This window comes from Hyaena hyaena, unplaced genomic scaffold, assembly GCF_003009895.1.
Source record: "Hyaena hyaena isolate Hyena2069 unplaced genomic scaffold, ASM300989v1 scaffold_1842, whole genome shotgun sequence".
Classification (NCBI taxonomy): domain Eukaryota; kingdom Metazoa; phylum Chordata; class Mammalia; order Carnivora; family Hyaenidae; genus Hyaena; species Hyaena hyaena.
In genome coordinates this window covers 24,646-34,538 of record NW_024082462.1, presented here as the reverse complement: position 1 = coordinate 34,538, position 9,893 = coordinate 24,646, and positions in this window count along the sequence as shown.

Genomic DNA, 9,893 nt, shown 5'->3' with positions numbered 1-9,893 from the left:
GGAATTCAGCAAAGTCACAGGATATAAAATCAATGTAGAGAAATCAGTTGCATTTCTATACATCAAAAATGAAGCAGCAGAAAGAGAAATCAAGGCATTGATCCCATTTACAATTACAGCAAAAACCATAACTAGGAATAAACGTAACCAAAAAGGTAAAAGATCTGTACACTAAAAATTATAGAAAGCTTATGAATGAAATTGAAGAAGATACAGGGAATCTGAAAAACATTACATGCACATCGATCAGAAGAACAAATGTCATAAAAATGTTATTACTAGCCAAATGATTGTACACATTCAATACAATCCCTATCAAAATAACACCAGCATTCTTCACAGAGCTAGATTTAAAAAAAATCCTCAAATTTGCAGGGAAACAGAAAAGACTGTGAATAGCCAAACTAATGTTGAAAAAGAAAAACCAAAACTGGAGGCATCACAATTATGGACTTTCAACTGTATTACAAAGCTGTATCATTAAGACAGTATGGTACTGAAACAAAAACAAACAGCTAGGTTACTGGGATAGAATAGGAACCCAAAAAATGGGCCAACAAATGTATGGCCAACTAATCTTTGACAAAGCAGGAAAGGGTATCCACAAAAAATGCCACCAGGAACTCCTATCGGAGAATCAGAATAGAAAGCTGGGTGTTTGAAAGCTTATAGACATGGGGACACTTTCACAGGATTTAGGTTTAAGCTCCTGGAACAGAACTCTGGACCCAGTTCTGATACCACAAGGATGTCCTAATAAAACTGTGACGCAATTACATTTACAATGGATGCAATGGAGTTGCTGCAGGTGTAGTGACAGAATAGTGAAGTAGGCACCACAGCGGCCAGAATTAAGAACATTAGCAAGGATTTATTGTGTACAAGCAGAGAACTGATTACCTAACTGCACTCCTGTGGTGTCCCAGAGGGCACCCTATGGAAAGTACCAGTTAAAGAGGCAAGGGGTCTTTGAGAAGCTTTATGTCCTCTGTAGGCCAGTGTTGACCGGAGAAGATGCTTTCAGGGAACTGGGCTCTCTCCTGTGAACGTGGAGACAAGATTCCAAATGAGCTGGAGCTTCAGGGCAGTTCCTAACCAGAAGCCAGTTAGATATGGGTATTTTTGGTATAGGTGATGCACATGTTACATCATTTCAGGTGTACAACACAGAGATTCAATATCTCTATACAATATGCTGTGCTCACCACAAGTGTAGCTACCTCCTGCCACTACACAACACTATTACAATACCGTTGACTATATTTCCAACACTATACCTTTCCTTCCTGTGACTACTCATTCTGTAACTGGAAGCCTATACCTCCTACTACTTTTCACCCATTTTGCTCATCGCCCATTTCCTCTCTCTCTCTCTCTCTCTGTCTCTCTCTCTCTCTCTCACACACACACACAACTATCAGTTTGTTTCCTGTATTTATAGATCTGTTTGTGTTTTGTTTATTTGTTCACTTGTTTTGTCTTTGAGATTCTGCATATAAGTGACATTGTATGATATTGTCTTTCACTGGCTGACCTGTTTCACTTAGCGTAACACCCTCTAGGTCCACCCATGTTGTTGCAAATGGCAAGATGTCATTCTCTTTATGGCTGAATTATATTTCATTGCACATATATACCATAGCTTTGTAATTCATTCATCAGTAGATGTATACTTGGGATACTTCAATATCTTGGCTATGGTAAATAATTCTGCAATAAACATAGGGGTGCATATATTTTTTTCAAGAAGTGCTTTTGTTTTCTGTGAATAAATACCCAATAGTGCAATAACTGTATCATATCATAATTCATAATTCTATTTTTAACTTTTTGAGGAACCGCCATTCTGCTTTGAATAGTGGCTGTCCAATTTACATTCTCATGAAGAGTGCACGGGTGTTCATCTTTCTCCACATCTTTGCCAGCATTTGTGATTTCTTGTCTTTTTTATTTTAGACATCTAGCACTGCAAGATGTTATCTCTTTGTAGTTTTGATTTGCATTAGCCTGATGGTGAGTGCTATTGATCATCGTTTCATGTGTCTGTTGGCCACGTGAATGTCTTTGAAAAGTTATCCCTGCAGGTACTCCCCCCATTTTTAAATCAGATTATTTGGTGGTGGTTTTGTATTAAATTGTATAACCTCTTTATATATTTTAAAACCTAACCACTTGCCAGATACATCATTTGTAAATCTCTTCTCCAATACAGTAGATTGCTTTCTTGTTTGTTGATGGCCTTTTGCTGTACAAAAGTTTTATGTTGATGTAGTCCCAATAGTTTATTTTTGCTTATTTTTAAAAAATTATGTTTTTATTTATTTCTGAGAGAGAGACCGCGAGTGGGAGAAGGGCGGGGTGGGGGGGGGAGACTGAGAATTGGAAGGAGGCTCCAGGCTCTCAGCTGTCAGCACAGAGCCTGACGTGGGGCTCGAACTCACGAGCTGTGAGATCATGACCTGAGCCAAAGTCAGGCACTCAACTGACTGAGCCACCCAGGTGCCACATTATTTTTTAAATTTACTTATTTTATTTTGAGAGAGAAAGACAGCAATCCATGGAAGGGCAGAGAGACGGAGAGAGAGAGAATTCTAACCAGGATCTACACTGTCAGCATGGAGCCTGACACAGGGCTAAAACCCACAAACCATGAGATCATGACCTGAGCTGAAATTAAGTTGGATGCTTAACTGACTGAGCCACCCAGGGCCCCTATTTTGCCATTATTTCCCTCATCTTAGGAGACATATCTAGGAAAATATATTTATTGCTGATGTCAAGGAGATTATTGCCTGTGTTCTCTTCTAGGAATTTTATGGTATTAGTTCTCACATTTAGGTCCTCAGTCCATTTTGAGGTTTTGTGTGTGTGTGTGTGTATGGTGTCAGAAAGTGGTCCAGTTTCATTCTTTTGCAATTAGCTGTCCAGCTTTCCCAACACCATTTATTAAAGAGACGGTCTTTTTCCCATTATATATCTTTGCCTCCTTTATCATAGATCAGTTGACTATATAGGTGCAGGTTTATTTCTGAGCGAGCTAGATGTAATACATAATGAGCAGTGGGATCAGCAGTAAGAGGGCCTTGTTCTACAAACATCTATGGTAAAGGCTAAGGGACTATAATCTTATCAGAGGTGAGATTGTATAGGGACAATTAGAAGGTTGCTTGAGTTTGTCAGTCAGGAAAAATTAAGGGTTGGTGAAATGAAGATAGGAGGTCCAATGAAAATATACTCATCTTTCACTCAGTTTCCAATCTAAGCTTGTCCTCAGACCTAGATATTAACAATTAAAATGAATGACAGTCCCTTAAGGAAGAACTTTGAGAAGCCGATGCAAGAATATATAAGAAACATTCCATGTGATATTTCCTCAAGACAATCTGTGGGCATTTACCTCAGTAATTGTACAAGACTAAAGACAAATATTGAGATTGAAATTTTGAAAGTCATTAAATATGGAGTCATAGTTGACACAAACAAGGCAGAGCACACAAAAATGTCATCATGTTACTCTACATAGAAAACCTGGGGCGCCTGGGTGGCTTAGTCGGTTAAGCGTCTGACTTTCGCTTAGGTCATGATCTCGCGGTTCGTGGGTTCGAGCCCTGCATCGGGCTCTGTGCTGACTGCCAGCTCAGAGCCTGGAGCCTGTTTCAGTCTGTGACTCCCTCTCTCTCTGACCCTCCCCTGCTCACGCTGTCTCTCTCTCTCTCTCTCGAAATAAATAAAAAATATTAAAAAAAAAAAGAAACAATACTATATCCTAAAAAAGAGTCTTTGAAACATAAAGGATGAAGAATAAAGGGATGATGTCTCCCAGCTACAAAAAACACATGGAAGTGCATTAGCTTGACCTTAACCAGTGGTTTTCTGTACTGATGTATCAGTTGTAGAATCTTAAACAGAAAAGATTACTATAGGCTCTGGCCTGTAGTTGACATATCAAATGTAACATTTTCTTTATTTTCATAATTTCTTTTTTTGTTTAGTTTGTTTATTTTAAGAGAGAGACACACAGAGAGAATTCCAAGCAGGCTCTGCACTAACAGTGCCAGATGAGGGGCTCAGACCCTTCAACAGTGAAATCATGACCTGAGTTGAAATCAAGAGTCAGACCCACTGAGCCTTCTAGGTGCCCCATTAATCTATCATTTTCAGTCCCCATTAGAAAAAGAATCTAAGGCAATTTACAGGTACGTGGAAAGAACACTAGAACACATTCAGTGTCTCTCTTTGGAGCTATGTTAACTCACTTTCTGACAAAATTCTGTCTGTCGGAATCTTGATCATCCTGATATTTCACAGAATGTAACTGTTCCTTTATAGTCATGACAGCATCCCAATCAGATGTAAAAGGAGGAAACTGCAGAAATTCTGAATATTCTATCACATCCACGTCCAAGAGTGGGATATAAACCTTAAAAAGATCTAGGTCCTCCCTGCTACCATGGCTGCTTCACTCATGTGCACATGCTCCGTCGCTGCAGGTGAAGGGACAAGGACCTGTTACGGAGGCCGGACACCATCTGCTGGTCATCACACTTCCCATCTGGTTGTTTAATTCCTTTCAACGGTGGATTCCTTCCTTTGGGTGCTAACATGTAATACAAGAAACAAAATGCTTCAGATGCCCACCACACTATGTACCCACAAGCACTTCTGTTTCAGACTTCCTTATTCTAAATCTATTTTATTTTTCCTTCTATCCATATAAAAAGCTTCCTAAGTCATGTACCACTCCTCTTAAGTTATAGATGGTCCTACTTGAGACTACTCTTTTCACACAAAGTGGACGAGGCACCACTTCAAACTCTGCCCACGGGAAGGTGTTTCCCTCACGACTATCTTTCAAATCACTCATAAGTGGTATTAGAATTCAGTTTTCATCCCTTTTTTACTTGCACACACACACCGCACTGATCTGTTCACGAAGTCCACATGGGCTTTTTCCTCCTCCATTAGCTTGTTAGAAGTGGTCTCCTTTTTTTAAAAAATATTTTTATTTATTTCTAGGAGAGAGAGAGAGAGAGAGACAGCGTGAGCAGGGGAGGGTCAGAGAGAGAGGGAGTCACAGACTGAAACAGGCTCCAGGCTCTGAACTGGCAGTCAGCACAGAGCCCGACGCAGGGCTCGAACCCACGAACCGCGAGATCATGACCTAAGCGAAAGTCGGACGCTTAACCGACTAAGCCACCCAGGCGCCCCAGAAGTGGTCTCCTAATGTGCACACTTCTACACTGTTGGTGGGAATGTAAACTGGTGCAACCTCTCTGGAAAACAGTATGGAGGTTCCTCAAAAAGTTAAGAATAGAACTCCCCTAGGACCAAGTAATAGCACTGCTAGGACTTGACCCAAGGGATACAAGAGTGCTGCTGCATAAGGGCACATGGACCCCAATGTTCATAGCAGCACTCTCCACAATAGCCAAAACATGGAAAGAGCCTAAGTGTCCATCAACGGATGAATGGATCAAGAGGATGTGGTTCATTTACACAATGGAATACTGCATGGCAATGAGAAAGAATGAAATCTGGTCATGTGTAGCAACATGGATGGACCTTGAGGGTGTTATGCTGAGCGAAATAAGTCAGGCAGAGAAGGACAAATATCATATGTTTGCACGTATAGGAGGATTAGGAAATTAACAGAGGATCGTGGGGGAGAAGAAGGGGGGGAAACTAGTTGGGGAGAGGGAGGGAGGCAAACCATGAGAGACTCTTGAATGCTGAGAACAAACTGAGGACTGATGAGTGTGGGAGGGGAAGGTGGGTGTTATATGGAAACCAACTTGACAATAAACTATTAAAAACAAAAAACAAATGTTCTCTTGAACAGGCAATGTTGTCATCTGAGCTAGAGATGTTTATGCAAAATTAATGGAGCGCTTGATCTGAGCTACAGGCTGAGATCATTTGCTCCTGCTCTGTGGTCTTGTTTGTGCTCAATCCTCGATATGCCAAGGTCCTGTATGATGATTGCTGCTGTATTCATTGATGTGATGAGATGGTGAGTCAGACAGTGTCCAGCTCTCAATGTGTAGTTTTGGCTGCATGTTTATTTGATGTTTAATGAGTGTTTTATCTTTACCAGGACCCATCAGCACAGTAGACTCCTCTGACACAAAGTCCAGGGTTTTACTAAACTCTTAAGTTTTTGGTTTGATTTTTGAATAAACTTGTCATACACCTAATGCTTTTCTTTTCTTTTTTCTCTTTCCTTCCTTCCTTCCTCCCTTCCTTCCCAGAAGTTATTGCTCTACTACCATAAGGTCTTATGAAATGTGTACCTCAGTCTTCAGGGTGAATTGCACTATAATGTAAACCTCTCCTGGAGCCCATTCAAAGTTGGAGCCTTCTGTGTTACCAGCAGATTGACTGGAGCAGTATTTCATGGTGTCAAATATGTTTACTACAAAACACAGACAGGCCTGCCAAGCACTTTGCTTCCTTTTTAATGATAGGATATTCACAAAACAACAAAGTGTCTTATACTTTGAAGGGATACCCCATAATGCACCAGATCAATGAACATCTAAAACTCGTACTGATGTGTCAGGCTCCTGAATCTTCATAGTTTCTCATTCACCATCAAGAGCACATGTGTGTTGTCAATACCACCCACACATTAATCACTTCCTGCTCATATTTCTGACTAGTGTAATGTGCTTGATGCGGACAACCAGTGTGCACCCTGCCAAATGTGCAGCTACCTTAGTTTCTCTTCAGTCTATATTATGACAGAGGGTGATAGAGTTAACATGCCCTGGGATGATGTACACTATTGTCAACTCCAAGTGGTTGCAAACTTTTTCTGACTTTCTTTCTGGATATGGAATAAAAGGATCCAGTCACCAAGTCAAGCCCTGTAGACAATGAGCCATGTACCATGTTAACATGCTCTATGAAGGAGATCGTGGCCCAGCTCATTGAATTAGGCTACTACTTGTATGAGTTGTGCTCTGTTGTCATCATTCAAGGTCTATCTAACTTTTCAGTGGGAACACATTGAAAGCAGATGGAGATGTGATGAGGGCTACCACTCATTAATCCTTTGGGTTATAAAGAAAGAAAATAAGAAAACAAAAGCAACTTTCTAGCTATGAGGATAATTCAATATTCAGTATTAAATTTGGCAGGACATAAAAGAAACCAAGATAGGAAAAACAGACATATATGTTTTTTTGGTGCCTTGTACAACTTCTGCTTCTACACTTCTCTTCTATAACCTTCCCTTAAAACTACTTTTCTATTATAATCCAAGTCCAACCAGTTACATACTTTTGAAAGCTACTTAGGAATATGTGCTACATGTATTAATACTTTTTAATCCACTAAATACACTCTGATAAACAATCTAAAGAAAGATACTGAAATAATTTTTTAATTTAAATGATCTATAGTAGAAACTGACAAATTCAGAAAATGCAAATCTTTAATAGTAGGAAAATGGTTGGGGAAGTATGTATATAGAGATTTCATAAATACACATAATTTATAAAAGAATGCTATACACCTACAAAAGTCATATGTTAATTATATGTGGAATCTAAAAGGAACAAACAAACAACTTAAAATACAGAGAACAAACTGGTAGTTGTCTGAGGTGACAGCAGTGGTGGTGGGTGAAAAGGGGAGGGGATTAAGAGTTATAAAGTTCCTGTTATAAAATAACAAGTCACAGGGCACCTAGTTGGGTAAGTTGATTGAGGATACAACTTTTGATTTCAGTTCAGGTCATGATTTCAGTGTCCAACTGAACCAGAGCCCCACGTTGGACTCTCTACTGAGAATGCTGCCTGTTGAAGATTCTCTCTCTCCTCTCTCTCTCTCTTCCCGTTGCCCCTCTGCTCTTCTCACTCTCTCTTTCTTTAAAATAAAAATAACTTACAAGGATTAAAAGTACTATATAGGGAATATAGCTAAAATATAGTAATGTATGGGGATAGGTGGTGACTATATTTACTGTGGTGAGCACAGAGTAATGTATAGAGTTGCTGAATCACTGTTTATATATGAAACTAACCAAATACTGTATATCTATTATACATCAGTAAAAATAATTTAAACCAAAAAAATGTTACACATGGATTTTCAACTGCATGGAGGTACCTTACCCTTGTGTTGCTCAAGGGTCAGCCATAGAATATAGCCTTTGTCACCAATAGATCCAGCTCAACACCGTTTTTGCGCTGTACCAATGATAAGATACTTGGCATTTTCTTTAACTTTTCTCAGCCACAATTTCCTAATCTTTAAGCCGACTTTGTAAGACTGTTGTTGCCTCATGCAGAATAGCTATTGATAAATGTTTGTTATTAATAATGTATGATTGATATATCAAATACAGAGAACTCTCAACACCCTAATGTCTTGGTAGGCCCCATCTTAATATTCATGGTATAGCATGTTTTCAAGTATATTTATTTGCCATGCTCGTATTTTGGAAATAAATAAAATAATTTATTTTATTTTCTAAAATAAAAACTTTTACTGGAAAAAATCCATGTAAGAAAATGGTTATAATTTAGAGACTTCTGGGGGAAGATGACTAAGTGGGAGGACCTTAAAGTCACCTCATATGACAAATACAACTAGATAATACATCAGTATAAATAATCCAGAAAACAACCCAACACTGGCAGGAAAAAAGCCCACAACTAAATGTAGAGAAGAAGCCACATTGAAGAGGGTAGGAAGAGTCGAGACATACTCAGGAGCTTAACCCCAGGATCTGGCCCCTAGAGGGAGGAACTGGTGTGCAAAGAGAGGGGAGAGAAACAGACTATTACACCTAGAAGCCTGCATGAGGAAAACGCATCCCAACATTTGGCTTTGAAAACAGAGGTGCCAAATGTTGTGAGTTCTTACAACAAGGGGACTTAAAAAGCCTAGAACTTTAAAAACTAGTGATTCTAGCTTGGGAGACCCTGAAGGGTGATAGGAAACTGAGTCCCCATTCTTAAAGTCTCTGATAGGAAACTGAGTGTCCTGAAACAACAAACAACCCTCTGATACAGAGCATAGAAGCAGCAGTTTGAAAAACTTTTGAGGCAGATGTAATGGAACTATTTATTAATCTCAGGGTTTACTGTGGGGCTTATCCAAGAAAAATGGAGCAGGTGGGTGTCATTCTCTTCCCCCATTCCCAGCATGGATACAAGGCTACCTGCAGGAGCCTGCGGTGGCTCTGACTTTCACTGTCTAACTAGCTTACACCACACCCTGGTCTCTTCAGCCACGTCTGCATCAGTCCTGGTACTGCAGATCCCGTGCCCTAGAATGCCAGTACAACCCTTGCCAATGCCACGTCTCCTGAATGTGCACTTGGTGGGGGCCTCAGTCAAGGGGCATCTGTGGCCCATGAACTCCTAGGGAGGATACACACACCTTGTTAAAACTGTGCACCTCACCCATGTGAGCTTTGTGGGGTGGATCCTGCCAGCCCAGTCTCTGCAGTGGCTGTGCGTCCATATGGAAGAGGACCATAGCAACCTTGTTAACAGTGTGTGCCCGGCCAACTACTATCAAGAGCTTGAGATATAGATGACATTCCAAACACAAAGAAACAGATACAGAGAGTTAGATAAAATGAAAAGACAGAGAAATGTGTCCTAGATGAAACAACAAGACAAAATCACAGCAAAAGATCTAAGTGAAATGGACAAAGATATTCGCTGTCTTGACAAAAGAGTTGAGAACTTCACTGAGATCCTTAACAGAGATTTTAAAAATAACAAACCAGACATATAGAGCAAAAAAACTGAAATTGAAAATACATTAGATACACACTTGTGCGCTTTCCATAGTTTGGTTATTATAACGCGCTACTATGAACATTGTAGTGCATGGGTCCTTTCTAATCAGCATTTTTGTATCCTTTGGGTAAATTC